Source organism: Lycorma delicatula, chromosome 8 (genome assembly GCF_047948215.1).
Source record: "Lycorma delicatula isolate Av1 chromosome 8, ASM4794821v1, whole genome shotgun sequence".
In the NCBI taxonomy this organism is placed as follows: Eukaryota; Metazoa; Arthropoda; class Insecta; order Hemiptera; family Fulgoridae; genus Lycorma; species Lycorma delicatula.
The window spans coordinates 27066063-27087652 of NC_134462.1; the positions used below are offsets into that span (position 1 = coordinate 27066063).

The 21590-nt window shown below is 31.4% G+C and overlaps 1 protein-coding gene across 5 annotated transcripts in view; it reads left to right on the plus strand.

The window, feature by feature from the left end:
* The window catches only part of LOC142328857 (major facilitator superfamily domain-containing protein 6-like), a 92022-nt gene that overhangs the window by 26672 nt on the left and 43760 nt on the right, over positions 1–21590 (plus strand). For 4 of the 5 annotated variants that reach the window (XM_075372973.1, XM_075372968.1, XM_075372970.1 and 1 more), the window contains one exon: positions 13763–13940. The gene's annotated coding sequence lies outside the window, so the exon portion shown is untranslated. Of the gene's footprint in view, positions 1–13762; positions 13941–21028; positions 21163–21590 lie in introns of those variants that run through there. The other variant, XM_075372969.1, reaches the window with a different exon arrangement.

Sequence of the window (21590 nt, forward strand, 5' to 3'; positions counted from 1 at the left end):
GGAATTCTTGGGAACGAAAGCCATCATTCTCACGTTACGAGTTGGGTCCGGTCAGGCAGATGAAAAGGTTAGAAGTATAAATATCCCAGCTACAAATGAGTACGGGCGAATCAGCCTAGCGAGACATTACGACGTCAGTCCCACAAGAGCAGTTCTGCGAGGAGTTCAGAAGGTAGGCTGCAAGTTGTGCGAGTTCGGTGAAGTTCTGCGAACCAGTCCAGCGAGATGTTACGACGTCAGTTCAGCGAGAAAAGTCTGTGGTGTGAGTCTGTGAGACGAGAGTGCGACACGTAGTCTGCGAGAGTATTCTACGGGGAGAACAGATGAAGGAGAGAATTTTCAGTGAAAATAAATTCGATACGATTAAGGTGACGTCATGAGGAAATTCCAGTACACAAGAAATACTACCGGTGAGTTACAGTAAAACTATAAGCAAAAGAAATAATGTACTAAATTTCGTTCAAAAATTGTTAAGAGTAGTTTTATTTCTGGACAGTAAAGGTATTTCCAAGTGAACTTTATATTATTATTATTTGTCAATAGAAGACTAGCGGTTAAAAAGGTTTAAGCCTAGCTATTTCTTTTCGTAATGGGTCTGAATTCTAGTCTTTCTATTTATCTACCTGGAATAAAATCCGAACGATTATTTATTTTAAACTCTGTCTTGTGTGTAATCTCTATTTATTATTTTCTATTGACATTTATGACTATTTGATGTGTAATATTATGATTGTTATTATTTGTTGATTATATCACGTATTAGCTTTATTTTTATGTCGTGTTTATTGTTTTGATTATGTTATGTATTAATTGTTTGATTTTTTATTATTGACCTGTAATATTAATATCGTTTACTATTATTAGTACTATTATCCTGATTATTACTGTGGTAGTAATTACTATGATTACTATTTGTGTTCATTAATTGTCTTATTATTGTCACTTATTATGATTATTATTGTCATTATTAAAATCGATTTGTCTTGTAACTATAAATATTTTAAACCAATAAACTTTAATTACGTAATTATATAATCGAGCCGCGAATCACGTGACAATATATTGTCGCGTATTCGCGGCTCGATCAGGATATTGAGAGATTGACAATTTTGAATGTTTATATAATTAAAGTTTATTGGTTTAAAATCATAAAATAATAGCAATGAAAATATTAATAATAATAAGCGAAAACATTTAACGAAAAATAGTAAATTAACAAATATTAATCATAGTAACAACCACAGTAACACTCAGAATAATAATAATAATACATGTCAATAACAAACAAACAATTAATACATAACATAATCAAAACAGTATACAATCATAATATTACACATCAAATAGTCATAAATGTCAATAGTAATAATAAAGAGAGATTACACACAACACAGAATTTAAAACAATCGTCAGGATTTATTCAATGTAGATAAATAGAAAACCAGAATTCTGACCCATTAACAAAAGATATAGCATAACCGCTAATCTTAACACTTTTAACCATTAGTTTTGTATTAACAAACAATAGTACACTAGATATACAAGTATAAAGTTAACTGCAAATACCTTTGCTGTCTACAAATGAAACTACGCTAGCAGTTTATAAATGAAATTTAGACATTATCCCTTTCACTTATTGTTTTACACTAACTCGCCAAACCATTTTTCGTATACTTGGAATTATTCGTGTCGTCACCTCAGTTGTATCGAACTTGCACTCGCACTGGAAATTCGTTCCTTTACTGTCCTCCCCGCAGAATGTTCTCGCTGATTGATGTCTGGCAAACGCACACCCCAGCCTCCTCTCGCTGGACTGACTTCGTAACTTCTCGCTGGACTGGTTCGCAGAACTCATCTCGCTGTACTGATGTCGTAACGTCTCGCAGATTCACATCTCGTAGATCCCGCACAACTCCGTAGTATTTATACTTCTATCTTCTTTACCTGTTACAATATATATATATATATATTGTAATATATATATGTTTCTTTATATATATATAAAGAAACCCCATTCTAGATGAATTGTATTTTCGTACTCGTACGTTAAACCGTAAAGAAAATTAATTTTCCCTCAATTCCATCATGCAACCGAAAGTAATACAATACTTTTTCAAATGATACAATATTTTTTCACTAATTCAACTATCTTATTCCTAGTTAAATATAAATTTTATTAAGTTTAAACAGCATCATCCCCTGCTTTTGGATTATCGTTTACTCATCATAGTATCTATCTTATAAAAAAAGTATCAGTAAAACCTTTTGGCATTATATTACGTGAATCGATTAATTGGAAGTGACATATTTCAGATTTCTAAAATAGATTAAACTCAACGTTAGCCCAGTAAATATAACTTCAAATCTTTATTAAAAAGGTGAGCTTTCTATATGAAACCTTATAAATAAAAAGACTTGGTGCAATAAAATTTAGCACATTTATTAATTTTTTCTTGCTCTTTCAAAAAATCAGTGAGTACACATAAAATCTACACTGTTTGTAGGTTTAAGGAAAGGGAAATCTAATTTTTAGCAAATATCTTCAAATCAGAGTTTTATGAAAAAAATAATCTTCCTTTTATAACGCTTCATTTTATTTTGTTTTTGTTTCATCGTCGTATGTAAATAAAACCTGATCGTAATAAAATTCAGAATACCAATCTTTCCTCAGTTTTTTAAATTATGTAAGATTTATAGTAAGATGAATAAATAAAATATTAATAGGCTTTTTACTTTGACGATTTACTCCCCGAAAATAACGTCTCCTAAGTGTTCAAAATTAAATGTATTCTATATAAATAATTAAGATATAAAATACTATACTGTTATTCTTACTTAATAGTATTTATTTCTTGTCAGAAATAAAAGGCTTGAAATAATTGTAAAAATGATAATGGTATTTCTAAAGATAAGCAAATTTTATAATTACTGTAAAAAATTGTATTTTGAAATAATAACTAAACGGTATTAGTAGTCTATAACACTATTACTATTAAAGACCGTAAATTTCATTTCATTAATTTATTTATATTACTACATATTTAAAATTAACTCATACAATTTTTCTAGAAAACATAACACATCATTTAATTTTACACGAATACTCAGGCAAGCTAAATGATGTAGAAGTAAATGATACTGGCTTCTAGGTTATTTGGTTTCGGGTTCGATTCCCGGTAAGAGTATGCCATTTTTCATCTATTGTCTAATTTAATATCTCATCTTCCTCATTAAAAAGATGCATAAGCATGAAAATATTCACTTTTTTTATTTATAATTAATAAAATATGAATTTAAAGAAATTAAAATCATCCATACTTAATCAGTGTTTCAAAAGAGTATCATGAAGTAAATAATAATAATGACCGATCCAAAACGGTCAGAGGGTGCGATTCGACCCGATGAGGAGAGATTTTCTCCAGTAGTAGGACACCCTTCCCCCAGGAGGGGAGGTTCTCGTGTCCAGGTGCGGGAAGTCCTCTCCGAAAAAGTGGCTATGAAAGCCTAACGGCGGTGGTAACCGTAAAAGTTGTATATCGTTCAACTTTTTTTGTTTGGCGATCAAACGAAAAATGTAAGAAAACAAATATTTTTCCCTTCACCTTTTAATTAAAATTATCAGCGCCTCAGTCGTGCTCACTGGTTCCTAAAAGAGTACAAAAAATGAAAATCTATGATAACTTTCATTCTTCCTCTAATATTTACCATTTATTTTCTAATTTTACTGGACATACATTTCATATGGAAAGCCTTACTTTGTATTAGTAACGTGAAAACAAAGACAACTTCTAAGGAAAACTTCTATTCTTAACTACAGAATTATTCTCTAAGGAAAATATTCTTATTTAAAATTTATTTTTGTTAGTCAATGAAAGACATTTTTTTATTAGTTATTTTGATATGCTAAAAAAAAAAAAATATTTTTCTTAGACTGAAATGAATGATAAATATTCTTTAAGTGTAAATTAAATTTATTTGAAAAATTTCTTTTTAAAACAACATAAAATATTAAATAAAATGCCCAGTAATACTAAGCATGAATCTGTTGTGTTTCTATAAGAAATAATCTAAAAAAATTACTCGAATTCATTATTATAATTGAATCTCTTCCACATTGTTATATAAACTGGATAATGACACAAATCAGAGTATCAGCCGTAGAGTGGTTATATGTATTTCGGGGTTTTTTCTCAGTTTTTTATTTGTAATTTAATTGGTGCATGATTTTTATGACGAGTCATGTGACCGTAAAAACTTTTAAACGCAAATGTTTTGCGATACCGGTAAATAAATACGTTTGAAATCGTTCCCGAGGTCATTAATTAAAGTATACTACGCTTTTTTTCTGTTTAGCTTCCGGAACCACCGTGAGAAGATGAATGAGGATGATATATATGAATGTAAATGAAGTACAGTCTTGTACGGTCTCAGGTTGACCATTCCTGAGATATGTGGTTAATTGAAACCCAACCACCAAATAACACCGGTATCCCCGATCTAATTTTCAAATCTAAATAAAAGTTCGATATAAAGATTATAAAAGATAATATAACATTATAAAGATTATAGTCTTTCCTAGAATTTGAATTTTAGAATTCTCGACTTCGAAATCAGCTGATTTGCGATGATGATAATACTACAACAGTCAGAAAAGCAACAAGACTTTAGTTTTTTCTTTTTGTGCGGACAGTTTTTAAAATTAAAGATCAAAAATGTTAATGAAAATTACAAATTATACCTCAGATTTTCAGACCGTTTTGTTGCTTGTTAAAAATTTACAATTAGGGCTTCAGAAGTCAGATTTGGTGTAACCGGAATTTGCGGCGATCGCATGTAACGATTTGCAGATCTTCTATTTTTTTTTTTTTTTTTAATGTAGATTGATTTGATGATATAACACAGGACACACTGACAATGTTAACAATGTTAACACTGAATATACCGAGCTCTTCGATCTGACTTCTGTCATTAAGATCTCACTTGTGCGTGATAGGGATGTAGAAGTATCATCAGTATGTTGCTCATAAAAAACCCTTCCTTATGTCCCCTCCTAATTTCTTACGTGTAATAAAAATGAATCAATCATAATTTACCTTCATAAATTTTTTTATTTATTTTAAAGGTTTTATTATTCATTTTTAACAATTTTTTAGTAAACAAAACAACTATAACGGAAAACAGATATATTTTTATTTTATTACAACTGAATTTTCTTTAAGCATTTTTTTCAACTAATAAAAATACTAGTCTACAAAATTTAACACGAATAGCACGTCTATAATTTCTATTTTCACCTTTTCTTTATATTTTTCTCAATTAAAATACGTAATCTAGGGTTCTTATATTAAATACGTTCTTGTCCTAGATTTATTTATAGGACTACCATCAGAATTATTACTCAGCATAACAATACACTTTAGTTATTTTTTTACCTATGATTTTTTTAAAATTAATAAATTTAATTCAGAATTACATCGTTTAATTTAATTTAATGCGTGAGATATAACCTGCGTTACTATCATTAGTAACAATATAACGCGGATCTAAAATTTCATTGTTAAACTCCTTTGTTAAGTGCAAAGGAATGTTTTTTTTATATTATCATTGACTTATCAGGTAGTAAATCAGTCGAACTGATTATTTGTAAAACAGAGAAACTAAATAAAAAAACTGTCGTTTTTAAGAAATGATTAATAAAATTAAAATTTACAATAATTAAAAGTAACCAGTTTTTTTAAGGTGAAAGTGGTTTAAGCACTCTTTTATATATTTATTCATTTTTTATACATGCCAATTAACAAAGCTTATTTACGCATTTAATTAAGCCTGTGTGGGTAGTTTGTAAACCATTATGCTAGTAAAATATATAATAATATATTCTTAGTTTTTATGCAATGCAATAACATAATTGTCATTTGCAATTAACTTTTTTATCAGTTAATTAATTTTGCGTGATATATTTTTACCGATAAGCTTTAACTCGCCTCGTAATAACGGTAAAAAATGTAAATAATAAGCGTAAGAGCGGTTGTCTTGATTTGCTTTCATATTACTCTTTCGTTGAAACATGTAATTTAATTTCATTACGAATATTTTATTTCTCAAAAATATCTAATGAAAATTAGATCTTTTGACAATTTTCCGATCGAAGGTGATATTAAAACTGCGTGGACGCAAGAAAAAAGGATCATTCAGGGACTAGGCACAGAACTCTTGACGTTCTTATATATTGTGCTGTCGTTGCGTTAGGTTGCTCTAATGTTATGCCACCGCGCCGCATGACTCTCAAGGTAGCATCAGCATATGCCTCGGTGTCGACAGAGACGGTGCTGGTGATCACGGGGCAGCCACCTCTTCAGCAGATGGCAGAGGCTCGATGGTTGGGCCATCGGAGAATTCCCAAGCAGGACATACATGCGGTCCTGTTCTGAGATTGGTAATCTAGTTGGAATGCGTCCATCAAGGGAAGGTGGACGCACCGCCTTATCGCGGATATAAAGCCGTGGGCCAATCGAAGGTTTGGTGAGCTGAACTACTGGCTTACGCAATTCTTGACCGGCAATGGGGTCTTCCGCGCCTACCTGTGTGGTAGGAGGAGAGCGGATGATCCCTACTGCCCTTACTGCGGCGACCCGGATATCCCAGAACACGTGGTGTTCTGGTACCCGCAGTGGGATGATTACCGCCAAGCTTGCTCGGCGATTACCGGACCGCTCAGCGTGAAGAGTATCATCACCACTATGTTGCGGGGCCCCAAGACGTTTGATAGCATTGCAGGGTTCGTGGCGAGGTTTCTTCAGGAGAAGGATCGGGGGGCTCGGGGATGAGGAACAGTCCTCTGCGCGTGCTTGCACGAGTAGGCGGTAGCGATGAGGCACGGGGACTCTCGCACTCCCGAGCGAAAAAGACCGAGTCCCGGCGGGGATGCCCCACTCAGGGTGTCCTCGTTAGAAGCACTGGCATAAAGACCGAGTCCTGGCTCCCGGAGTGGGGACCCAGGGACGGCATAGCCGGGCCTGGTGGATCCACTCTGTGGCTTTGAGGCGGGCGCAAAGTGAAATCCGACCGGCGGGCCGAGATGTGGAGGCCCGTTAGAGTAAAGGTCACTGCCCTGGCTGTGTAATACTTAACTGTAGGATCCGGTCCGGGGAGAAGAAAAATACAAAAAAAAAAGTTATGCCACCGATGTTTCTCGGAAGATCGTTTCACAATTGAAATCGAATAGTCGTGAGACAAGAAAATAGAATTCTGCTTAAAGAACATCGGTAACGTGATGATTAGATTGTAAGTAAAGTCGGTAATACTTTATGTTGTATTTTAACTCGGTTTCTGCATAAACAATCATTTAAAATAATAATTATAAAATCTCATACGATTCGGTTGATAGAACATCACTTTTTTCAACATTAATAGAATTAAGTTTACATAACAAAACCGCAAACTTAATCAAAACAACATTAACTAACCCGCACTCTAAAATAAAATTTCTGGGAGAATTATCTGATTCTTTTCCCATTGTAACCGGCGTAAGGCAAGGAGATGAACTTTCTTTGCTACTTTTTAACTGTGCTCTTGAAAATATAGTTAGAGAATGGAAACAAATTTAGACAAAAATATTGGAATAAGACTGTGAACTGAAGGACTAAAGATTAACTGTTTAGATTTCGCTAATGATATGCCATTACTAGCTAAAGACTGGAAAGAAGCTGAACAACAAATTAAAGAATTAGCAAAACAAGCTGCTAAAATGGAAAATCGCGTTTCAGAAAACGAAAATGTTTGACTAATGATAAAAACTGCTTGAATTTCCTTAATATAAATAATAAAAAAATAGTGTGTAATTTCCAATATCTCGGAGAATGGATCAGCTTGAATTCTTTAGATAAAAAAGCATTAACAGTTAAGCTAATAAAATGGAATTAGTTTTCCAGCTAACGTAAAACACATAAAACAGTCTTTATCATGGAACTCAAAATTTAGACACTATAAAACTGTGATAAAACCGAAAGCACTACATGCGGCAGAATCCCTAAGATTGTGTAACAAAGGTCTACTAGAAAATTTAGAAAAAAGGAATGGAAAATTATAAGAAACATTTTAGGGCCTAAATTTCAAAATAAGTAAAATTAATTCCGAATCAAAAACCTTATACAAAATTGAAAAACTGTCAGACACAATAAGGAAAAGACGAACTGTATTCTACTTCCATTTTTTAGAATGAGTAACAGTAAATAGACTAAAAAATATTTTTTTTTTAGTTGCAAATGGTTCACACAAGTTCAAGAATATCTAAAAGAAATGAAGCTAACAAGAGAAATTATAAGATTTTAAAGAGAATATTAAAAGTTAAAATAAAAAGTTCCAAGAAGCGCCAAAACTCAAGGACAACAGAGTTAAACTTTCTAAGAACAAACGAAAGAGATATTAGAAAGAATGAAGAGGACAGGGCAGATAAAAAAAAAAAGAAACAACCGCAAATAAATAAATGATCAACGTGTTCCAAGGTCAACTATTCGGGGAAAAAATCTTAACATAAAATGAAAAGGAAATTATATGAAACTAATTGCATTGTAAATCGATGTAATTAAATAAAAATTATACTATATAAAAAAATTGTATAAGATTACAAAATTATATATGATTGCACTTCTTAATTTACATCGACGAAAAAACCGAGTATTTTTATTTATATTCCTGTACCCACTGATCGGGCATTTTTTTCATTGATTAAAAATCTACTTTTTGATTCTTCAAATTTTTTTCAATCGTAACAGTTCTTAAATTATTAAATGCCTCTTTAATCGGATTTAAATATTCATATTACAAATTATTTTAACGGTTTAACTCGAGGTCACGTTCTTAGGAACAGTTTGTGATCGGACAAGATTTTTTCGAACTGTAATTAGATATGCGGCCTGTTTTAAAGCACAAATAATCTGAAATAACAGTAATAATAATAATCATAATAATAATAATAAAGACTTTTCAAACTGCTGCATAAGTACAAGTTGAACGCGTGACCGTGGATTTTTTTATTATAACACTTTTAAAGGAAATCATTTCATACACCGGTACTTATAAATACGTGTTTTGATTAGAAATGCAATTTTTTTTTTATACTGTGGCGCTTGATTTTGGAAAACTACATACACATGTAATCTTACAATGTCACTGCAATTATATCTTTCTGATATGATATGATGCTATTTAATGCAATAAACTACTTAAGTAGAATATATATATTTTTACTTAAGTAGAATATATTTTTTTTATAATAAAAAAATTAAAAATTACATTTCCTTTTTTCCAACGAGACTTATCAGTCATCTGACAAATATGCTGAATCATAACATGTATTTTCAATCATCATCTCCAATTAATCATTCATTTTCTTTACCTATTCTAACTTTTGTTTTCCATTTTACTTTTTTATTTCTACAGTTGTTTCTGAAATTAGATTAACTAATCCTCAGTATGTATTATATCCTACCGATGTAGTTCATCTTGTACCAATAATTCCCGACCGGATTCTTTTATCTCCGAATCCTTATTTTCCTGTCACAGCACCTGTCGAAAATTCTTTTATTCTCAACCTTTTGCTGCCATACAATGCTGCACTATATACAGATACTTTTAAAAATGTCTTTCTAATTATTAAATTTATGTTCCACACCAATAAATCTTTTACTTTCCCGTCTAGCGCTATGGCAGAGCTATAGATGTATAAGGGAAATTATTGTAATCAGTCCAATTTGGAAAAATACGGTTTTCACCGAATCATGATATTTTGACACCTAAAATACTCAAAAAACCGGATGGAAATTTTTTTGGAAAACTACGTGTGTGTATTAGGTATCGCACTCTAAATCATCTTATATCTTCAGAACTACTCGATCGATCTTCACCAAACTTGGTCAGATTTCTTCTGTACATGGGGCATTAATATTATTAAATTTTGAACTTAAAAGGCCAAGAGGATGAGGCTGTAGAACAAGGTCACCCTCAGATTCTCGAGATTTCGCCTAATAATTTATTTTTCTTAGGCACATTTGTTAACAATTAAAAAATAGTAATATTTGCAAACATTTTTTTTTTCAAAATCTCACCCTCATCCTAAAAAATTCTCTAAACTAATGGCCAAGTGGGTATACGTCAATAGTCACCACAAGGAACACTAGTATAGCACTACGTATTTTAAATTAAGTTGTGTGTTTATGAGTGTGTGAGCCGTGCATCAGAAAAAAGACGCGTGACGGAAAAGTCCTACAACTATGTTGTCAGCCGGCCTCCGTGGTGCGAGTGGTAGTGTTTCGGCCTTTCATCCGGAAGCCCCGGGTTCGAATCCCGGTCAGGCATGGCATTTTCACACACACTACAGATCGTTTACTTCATCCTCTGAAGCAATACCTAACGGTGGTCTCGGAGGTTAAAAAAAATACAAAAAAAAACTTTGTTGTCAGCTTTTTCTTTGACCTCGAACCGGCCCGCTTTTTGTAACTTCCTTGCATCGTTCGTACTTGTAATTTTACCAGTTAAATTATAATATTCTTTAGTTTTTTTTATATAATATTCACCTACCTAAATGCTCAATTCGCCACTGTAATGGTTTGGTTTTAATCTTACGCATAAAAAGGAATACGGATCGAATTATAAACGTCATTTTTTCTTGAAGCGTAAAATAAAAATCTTTAATTCTTCGTTTTGAGCTTAAACGTTCTCTTGCATCCGCATATAGGCGACCTGAATCGAGTTACAAATAGCCTCCAAAAACGATTAAACGCTACCATGCAAAGATTAATTGTGAAATCGTAGGAGAACCGGTTTCCCACCGCCTCTTCACCATGCAAATTATACGATAGCAAACCGGCACACCGAACTCACGAAAACGCTGGTGGTATTCGACCCTACAAGCAACATCTTAATTCTGTTTACCAAATGGGCCAGATGTACAGTGAACATCCAGCTCTACCAGTTGTAGTTAAATTGTTTTCTATTCGTTATAGCCGTAAGAAGGACAAGGGAAAATAATTAAGACGTGGACTACGTATCCTTTCCGTATCGAAACGATGTGTATACACACTGTTTCGATTCGACAGGGGAAGATTTCTTAATTGAATTCTTATTTTTCTTTCAGCAGAATGATAATAAAAATATAAATTAATTTAATCTGAATTCATATTTAATCAGAGCTTTCAAAAATTAAGTAAAAAAAAAAAAAAAAAAAAAAAAAAACAATAAAAATTACTGAACTGGAATTAATTTTACAATGCAAATCGATTGGTAAAGGGAAATTCTTTATCGAATGGAATCGTTGACAGATTTATTTAGTAGTCCGTAAGTTTTAGATCATTAAGATTTTAACACTTTTTGTCGATTACAATAATTTTTTTTTGTCTTCAGTCATTTGACTGGTTTGTTGCAGCTCTCCAAGATTCCCTATCTAGTGCTAGTCGTTTCATTTCGGTATACCACCTACATCCTTCATTCCTAACAATTTGTTTTACATATTCCAAACGTGGCCTGCCTACAATTTTTCCCTTCTACCTGTCTTTCCAATATTAAAGCGACTATTCCAGGATGCCTTAGTATGTGGCCTATAAGTGTGTCTCTTCTTTTAACTATATTTTTCCAAATGCCATTTGCCGCAATACCTCTTCATTTGTCACTTTATCCACCCATCTCATTATTAGAATTCTCCTATAGCACCACATTTCAAAAGCTTCTAATCTTTTCTTCTCAGATACTCCGATTGTCCAAGTTTCACTTCCATATAAAGCGACACTCCAAACATACACTTTCAAAAATCTTTTCCTGAAATTTAAATTAATTTTTGATGTAAAAAAATTATATTTCTTACTGAAGGCTCGTTTAGCTTGTGCTATTCGGCATTTTATATCGCTTTTGCTTCGTCCATCTTTAGTAATTCTACTTCCCAAATAACAAAATTCTTCTACCTCCATAATCTTTTCTCCTCCTATTTTCACATTCAGTGGTCCATCTTTGTTATTTCTACTACATTTCATTACTTTTGTTTTGTTCTTGTTTATTTTCATGCGATAGTTCTTGCGTAGGACTTCATCTATGCCGTTCATTGTTTCTTCTAAATCCTTTTTACTTTCGGCTAAAATTACTATATCATCAGCAAATCGTAGCATATTTATCTATTATTACAATATATCTATGATTACAATATCTAATATAACTACAATATAAAAATATTTAAACTTTCAACTCGGCTCTAAAGTTCTGAGATGGATTAAAATTTTTATATAAATTATTACATATATATATATATATATATATATATATATATATATATATATATATATATAATGGTCTATTTATTTATATATTTCAATCGAACGGATTTATTTCTAGAATTAACACTCGTTCAGACAAGCTGTATTTTGTATTCTGAGTACAGTTATTAAGTTCATGAACATATGGTAGTGCTACGATACCGCAACCCGCGTACACAATAAACATACTCTATTACGTGTATCTGTTTGTTTACGTGTGTGTCTGCAATTATTACCATACATTTGTTTTAAAAAATGAATGAAATTGAAACTTATGCGGAAAATTCCACTGGAATATTATCATTAACTGCAACCTACGTATGTCACCATTTTCTCCACCATGTAATTTACGCAAACATCCAATTTTTTTAAACATTTGTTTCCAAAGACCTGTCAATTTTTGAAGAAATATTTAAACAAACAAAATTAAGTTCCTAGGATTACCTGTGACAGCGTGATTCAGGCTATCGATTTTTTTAAATTATCTACCACTCGAATGAAACTTGATCGATTCATCTCCGTATTCCTTTCTGTTTTACGCTGACTTCTAGGCCTCAAAAACCTTCATCCTAAATTATCTTTGTCTTCGTTAACTATTTTTCCTCTGCATCTACTTCATTTCATCTAAAAGCGAATTCGTTAACTCAGGTGTTTTATTGCATGGCCCATCAACCTTGTCTTTCTTCCTATAAGATTCTACCGTTGACTTCTTTTTTGTTTCATTTGTCCTAAAACTTCTTAATTTTACACTCTCTCGACGGTTTAAGTTTCAAAATTCTTCTAAGACGATATATTTCAAAAGACTCAAATACTATTTTCTTAGCTTTCTTATTGTCAGTAAAGTATATTTTTATTTTTTGTTTATATTAAATAAGTACTTTTATGGCAAATGTTGTAATGTACATACTGTTTCTAAATAAAATTCGATTTTTTCTAACTTTTCTTTGTTTTATTCAATTTATCTTACACCAGTTTGTTCAGTATTAAATTCTCTACAAGTTTTTTTTGTGTTTATTACCCATTTAACAATATTATTGAACGTCAAACAAAAAAAAACAGGGTTTTTTTACCCCCAATTTATTAGGTTACACTCCATATTTCTCAAAACCTACTGCAGATACGGTTCTATGGCCTACTTTATTCGATTTTTCAAGTCAAAACTATCAGAAATCACTAGTTCTGCTCCTTAATTAACGTTCTAAAAATTTCAGTACGACGTCATTTCACCGGTGTAGCTGTAATTCAAGCGAAGTTTTTCACCAGCCGTAACTCGCAAATAAAGAATTTTCAAACGTACGTTTATATGAACTTTTTCCATCATTTTCACGAGTAGAATACATCATGAAAGTCCAGGGAGAATTTCGTCATACACTCTGTGTAATTAATATCAATTTATCATTACTACAGAACAGTGTAATATTTAATCGTAATGAGTGATTAATAAATATTTTTTTCTTTTTCAGATTTTTAACAAAATTGGCATGTAAATCCGCAAAATAAAAAAAAGGCACATGAAAGAATTTCGTATTAGTTGATGTTAACAATTACAATACTAGTAGATTAAAAAAATATTATTAAATAACTGGAACAATTATTTAAAATAATAATAAAACACGGAACTTCGTACTTACAATTACAGTGGTAAGAATATTATTAATTTATAATTATATTAATTTAAATAAAAATTTCCAGTCACATGATTAATTTACTAATTTAACGTCTAGTTATAACTTTCCATACGGAGTGGCAGCAATGTGTATAAAGTATTATTTCCCATCCAAGGGGTTCTTAATTTGTCACTTTACAGTACAGGTCCCAATCTTTCTTATGACCTTAAAGCATGATAAGTATTTGAGGTAAAAACAACACTAATTTTAGTCACTTTTTCGACAGTAACGGTCCCTGTTAGTTAACAAAGTCAAGTTATCGTTTATAGAACCAAATATCATATGTATTCCTTCGGGCTCGGCACACGGCAATAGATATTCAGCATAGCGAAGAAGACTACGGAAAAGGGTTTCATTCCTCACTATCTTTAGAGATCCTGGAATTTTTGGGATTAATTTCGATTCATGTCTGGTAGCTTAGACCGTTACGAGTATGTTATTTAACATATATACAAATATTGGATATTTAAAAAAAATAAGATCCTTAGCATGAATTTACACACGAAAGATATTATGTTATCGTATTTTTCAAACGGCAACATTTTATTCGAGGTAAGTTATATGCAGTGGTTGAAATAATCCTTTCTTTTCAATTATGCCTCCTTGGAACGGAACTACTTTGAATATACAGCCCCAAGGGAAAATCAGGGAGAATTCATCCCTGTACTTTTTCCGCCATCTTTGTGCGAAAAATTGAAAAATTCTAAGTAACATCTTTGACACCACGTGCAAGGCCGTTCGGTCTGCAGCATAATCCCTATGATATTACTCGGAGTAAACATGTCAAAACCTCTTAGACATGTTTTCCTGAGATGCAAGAACCGATCGCATTCGAACACCTTGTATTGTGAGGAGTCTTCCCTTCCGCGATATTCACACTCTACGGGGAATTCTCAATGCCCGCGTGCATAGATATGCTTTTATCAGCAATTGGGTCAACTAGTACCCAAATTCTCCGTGCTTGCGGTCCAGCTATCTGTGGAAGTTAAACAATCTTTTCATCCATAAATGTAATTTTAATACTAATTCCACGGTGTCATACAGGATATGTAGATTTTCAATCCAGCCCAGGCTCTGCGATGAATAGAAGGATAAAATATTCTTCAATATCCTTGCTTTTCTTTCTTTTTGTTATGTATTTGTATAAATTTCTTACACTTAAATAAAATAATATAAAATTCCCGACCTCCATGCTGAGTAGGTAGCATCTCGGTTTTTCGTGCGGAGGTCTCGGGTTCAGATTCCGGTCAGGCGTAGCATCTTTTCAACGATACCAATTTCCACAAGCTAATGACCACAGCTGTTAATGCCTGCTTATTCATAAAAAAAAGAAAAAAAGTAGAAAAATTTAATTAAATTAAACAAAATATGATCCACTTCAAAAAAGGCTCAAAGTAAAAATAATACTTTTTAAATAGCGATTATTTAAAGTCAACTTCAAAATAACAGTTAAGTTGCCGATAAATTTTATTTTTTTAGTTTGGTGATTTCTAAAAACTGAAATATAAAGAATTGAAAATAATTATTTATTACTTTTAACTCTATTGTTGCATAACTATAAGCGGAAAAAATAACAGTCAAAATTATGAGTATAAAGATTGTTGCAAATGTCTACGTTTCAAGACCCCCTTAGTCTAAAAAAAACGACAAAAAATAGTAGTAGTAATTTTCAATAGATGTATGTATGTGCGTATATTAGCCTGTATTTTGATTAATATCTCTGGACTGGCACAACATAGATTCTTCGAAAATAGCTCAAAAAGTTTAACATATGGGACATTGATGGAATAAAATTTTAAACAAAATTAAAAATATCTGATATGGGCACCACATGACTTTCTTATACGCCTATTAAATTACATAAACACGTTTTTTTCAAATTAAAAGTACATAAAATTTTATTTCATTAATTACTTTTGATATTTTTTAATTTTTTTTCTTTATTGTTATCATTGAATTATTTATTGTAAAGTTTTTCTACAACCAGAGGTTAATAATTATTAATAAATCAGCATATTTACTGATGGGGGGAGAATGGAGACTCATACCAAACCAAGAGGTACATAAAGTCGTAGAACCAGCAGTAGACTAGAAAGAAAAAAATCTCCTTCTTTGGACACATAATAAGAACAGAACCGAACAGGCTCATCAGGAAATTGGTCGAGAAATACTGGAAAATGTCCAAAACACCGACCCCGGTAACCAAAATTAAACAAGATATGCAGGAACTAGAAATCACAACAGAAGATTTACGAAACAAAACTGACAATATAAAAATATTAAAAGAAGCAAACTCCAGATTTAAAATTAAAGAAAAGAAAACAACAACGAGGGTTTGTTCAGAAGAACTCAAAAAAACAAGATCTGACAGAATGAAGAAAAATTTGGAAGCAATCGAGAAGAAAAATAAAAAGAAAAGACGAACCGAGTTGACTAAAGTGGTTCACTGTGACCTCAAAATCCTAAAAAAAATCAATGTATTTAAATTAAAAAAAGCTAAAAAAAAGTAGATGAAGTCTGACTCAAACCGATGTGCCTTCCCCTTATAAGATCCAATTATTTTATTAATTAAAATTTCATTTGCCTATAACTCTGGAACCAGTTAAAATAAGTACCACTTACGATAAATCGTTGAAAAGCTCTCAATGAGGGCTAAGAAAAAGTCAAAAATCCAATTTTTTTTTGATTTTAGGTTTTTTTGGACACTTTTTGTTTAGTCGATTGCAATCAAAGGGAGAGGTGCACAACTAGATGTTACAACAGTTCTAAATCCAAAATTTCAACATCCTGCGGCTAATCGTTTTTGAATTATGTGAGATATATACGTACGTCCGTACGTACAGACGTCACGTCGAAACTAGTCAAAATGGATTCAGGAATGATCAAAATAGATATTTCCGTTGAAATCTGAAAACCGAAATTTTTCGCTATCACAGTAGTTCCTTTACTTCGTACAAGGAAGTAAAAAGAATTACATAATTGTTTTGAATACTTTATTTTCAGTATAATGATCGTAGAAAAGTAAGCTTTAGAAAGGTGAAGTATTCATTAAGTTTTTAAAATTCCGAAGTTTTAAGTCGATCGGATTTAGGACTTATTTATGAACGGATTAAGGGATTCAACATTATTTCTGAACGTTATTACTTCAAAATTGGAAAATCGTTCACCAAAAAAGCTGAAATTTGACACATAAATATTTATATACACACAAAAAATTTTAGTCATAGCGAACACACATATCGGAATCATTGAAATGGAATCGTAAAATATTTAGGATAGCGTGTGTTGCTTTCACGTCCAACAAATAGTGCTGTTTTTCAAAAAAAGCATGTTTTTACCTGTCGCAGGTGTGACATCTATATAATAGTAAGTATATAAAAACACGCGCTATTCGATTGCAACGTTGTCAAAATTTCAAAGCAATCGGTGAAGAACTTTCGGAGATTTAAGATTTTGAACAAACGAGCATTTACATTTTTATATATATAATATAAATTGTTACTTAATTTTTACTATTTTCTTTTTAAAATTTTGTTAAACTTAAAGGCTGTGCCTACAACTTTTGTAAACCTTTGCCGCGTTTTTATTCGTTTTTTTTTTTAAAGTTGTTATTACTCACTTTTTTAATGTTGAAACAGCATTGAAAATTAAATACTTCCTGTTCCAACAGGAAGAATGTGAAATGCAAACTGTTCTTTGACACCTTCAGCAAATATAGTTTGACGTATGGTACCGCAATAAGGTTTGTTCTCGCATACAACATTTTTCTCACATACATATAAATGAACACATTTTATATACATTTGTTTATTAAACTTTGAAAAATAAGATATTAGTAAGTGTAAAGTTCTTATTAAATATTTAATAAGAATGAGAATATTTATGTTTTTTCAGATACTTTTCCGCTATTAATATAATTTTCTTTTAGGTGCCGTCATTGTAAAGTTAGAGCACCATTGCCTCTGCTATTAGTATCAGATAATTGAGTTTTTCTTCGCTAAAATTAATAAAATAATTTGAATAACTTATCTTAATAATATGAATAAAATAACTTGCTGTGTCGATCAGTCAGATTTACGTTTTTCAGTTTCTTTTTTTGCCCATATAATTTTTTTTTAATTCGAAGGCGATTTACTTTTCACCTTTGGTCGTCTTGTTCCTTATAACAATTATTTGCATTTCCGAAAATTTTTTGTCCGTGCGATTTGTTCAAATACGTCTTTAGAATTACATTTTGAAGTAGCTGCCTTTAACCCAATGGTTAATTAAACCAGGTGATAACTTTACGACGTATGGGTGATTCTTTTCCTCTGGTGGTATTCTTACATCAGGAAGTCTTCTTCTATCTGTTACTGGATCTTTTCTTTTACATCTTTATGACATCGTATTAATTCCTTAATCGGTTAAATTTTACCGTTTATTTTTCTTTAAACTTCCGAATTTCTCAGTCTGACTTTTCAACCGTTTTGATTGCGCCGTAACTTTAATCTTGTTACTGATTGATTTTTGTCTTCTTTTTTGGCAGCACTTCCTTTTTTCATCTTTTATCGGAGTAAATTTCAATCTTGATAGGGTGAAGCAAAAAAACATTTTTCTATTCGTTTTGCAAATTTTTCCAATTTTTAATTTACTTCATGATTTCGGTTTTGATATTTGCTCGTAAGATTACTAATCCTTAACATGTGCTAGTTACTTTTATATCCTTCGTTTTCAGATTAACGTTTTCTAAATGGGTCAGCTAAACGAACAACTTTTTATCATTGCGTTGCAGTTAAGCACGGTAGCTTTTGGATGTATGAAAAAATTAATAAAACCTGACTGAAGTCTCTCATCGCATTATACTTATTTGTTTTCAACCTTTATCGGTTAATATACTTTACCCATATAAAATAAGGCCAATAAAATAGAGATTTTAAAATTGTTTTTACATTTATATATTTTTTTAATTTTTGCTACAAGAAGGCAATTTATTAAAAGCAATTAACTGTACCTTAAACATTCTTAAGTTGTTAAACATTGCATTCTGAAGGCTCCACGATTTCGATTTAAACACTATTCTAATCCAGTTTTTATGTTTCCCATCACACGACGTTACGGAAAACGCCACAAGAATTGCGGTAACTTCGTGATGAATTTTTCTTTGAGTTCTTTAACGTTTTGAAGGATAATCACTAAATAATTTACTCTTAAAATAGCCCAAAAGAAAAATTTCATCCTGTTAGATCCGGTGATTTCGCGTATCAAGGAATTTCACCGTGTCTGAAGGTAAAACGATCTAGAAACGAACGATAAATTGCATTAATCGATCGCCTAGCCGTGTAATCGAACGCCCCAACCTGATAAACCACCTCCTTGTTGAGGAGACAAATATTCTTCAATCATTCCGACATACCGATTTTATTACCGTTATTGTCTTCAAAGAAATCCTTATTGATTATTCCAGAGGACGTTATCGCACACCATACGATGACTTTATACCCTGAACCTGTTTTTTATTGAGAATTTTGTCACTCGATTACAGAAGTTTTGTTTATTCATAAATAACCGTTGGAATATTGATGCCTACGATAACTTTTATAAAACTCAAAAGGCGGTAAAAAGTCACAAGAATAAGTGATCGAATGAGTCACTTAACACTTGCGCTATTTTAATTTTAAACGAATACGTGTATAAACCATTATGAAGAATCCTTCGAACACTGGCCGAGTGAAACCGAATTACAACTGGCAGACCATTCGGAGCATACGATGTCTATATGTCCAAGTACATGTTCATTAGTTAGTTAATCAGGAGGGTTCTTGTTTAATGCTGAACTAGCTTCTTCAACATCGTGCACGCACACTTTATTGACATATGCTGATGGCATCGCATCATTTCGATGGTTATTGAAGTGGCGTCAAGATAACCGTTGTGTAATTGTAAAACTATCCTCATTATTGTAGAAGGTTTAATCGTTAACGTATGCTGTTCCCCTGTTCGTTATAACTAAATGGAAAAAGGATTTCTTATTACCAGAAAAACCTACATTTATGATCAACCGTTTCAACGACTCATCCATTATAATTAAGTAACTTGGCCAACCCGTTTTCATCATTATTTTAATGAAAGCATATTTTAGAGATTTTTTCAAGTTTGAGAACCAACAAGTCGTTTATAGAATGCAACACGGACAGATGGTCTCTTTTCACACACGATCTTTATTTTTTATTATTCTTTTCTTTCATTAACTTTTGTACAATTTAAAATAGAATTATTAACTAAAGTTAATCTTATATTCTAAAGTTATATACCAAAGTTATTCTTATATTATAAGGAAATCTTATATTCTTTTTTTTTAATCAAATATTCATCGTCGACTAACCACTAGATAAGCCAAGAAAAATTATCTTTCCAGATAGGAATCCGGAACAGAATTCTATCTTATGCGTCCAAAAGCTACGTACGAAAAGATAATTTACAAACTAGAGCAACAAGCGCAGTCATAAACCAAAAATAAAACCGTCTTTAACACCGGCTATAATACTTTTTTAACGGCGTTTTTCAAAGTGACAACAAAGAACTCTAACGGTTATTTGAATGCAGTAAAAACTGTTACCAAGAATATTCGGCTACATTCTAGATTACGCTTCTATATTTTTCCTTTTGTTAATTAAACTTAATTTCAATAAATCTTAAGTTAATTTAGTAAAATTTAGCTAACGTAAAATTTAAATTCAAATATCTGATCTGTAAATCAATATTTACAGATCGTCCCATTACATTAACGGCAGTTAATAATTATTTCGTATTTTAATTTTCAGAAATGATTTTATTTTACATAAAAAAAAACCTAAAATTTGCTGATAGAATTTATTATTAAAAGAACGTACATTCAGTTTACCTGAAAAATAAACATTAATATCACTCATTTTTAATGTACTTAATTTTTTTATGAATTTTTATCACTTAGCTTTTTATATTATATAATTAGATTCGTCAAACTTGTTTACTGAAGTTTTAGATAATGTTTAAATCTTTTTTTTTTAATTTATTTATTATCATAATTGTAACACACGTGTTACTGTTAATTAACCAATTTCAACAGAAGCAGGAGGTATTTATATTCGATCCGTACATATTTATTAAAGTCTTATTCAATACTGAACGGACCGGTTTTATGATTCTCCTTTTTAAGTTCTTCTGGTGGTCGTCTCATTGTAAGTTTTTCGCAAATAACTTAGTAAAATTATATTACAAACATTTTTCAAAATTTTTAAAAACTTGCTGTATATTTTAGTCATACTTTAATCAAATTATTATCATACATTGCATGAGTTTAATTTGGATTTCAAACGATAACATCATACATTGAAATTTCTAATAAATTTATAAAATATCAAACAAATTTTCAGTCAAACATTTACTATACAAAGTAACGAAATAGTGAAGTTTTGCATAGTGAAGTTTTTATTTCATTTACTTAATTAAATTATATTAGTTAAGGAGCTGTGTCTCAATATACCGCCCGCCAAAAATCATCTGTATATATCAGTGATTACGAAATGTTGTCAAATTCGAAACCACAGAAACTCCAGTAACAAGTTTTTGTCATATTTTTGTGTTAAAACGGCTATCGGATTTGTCA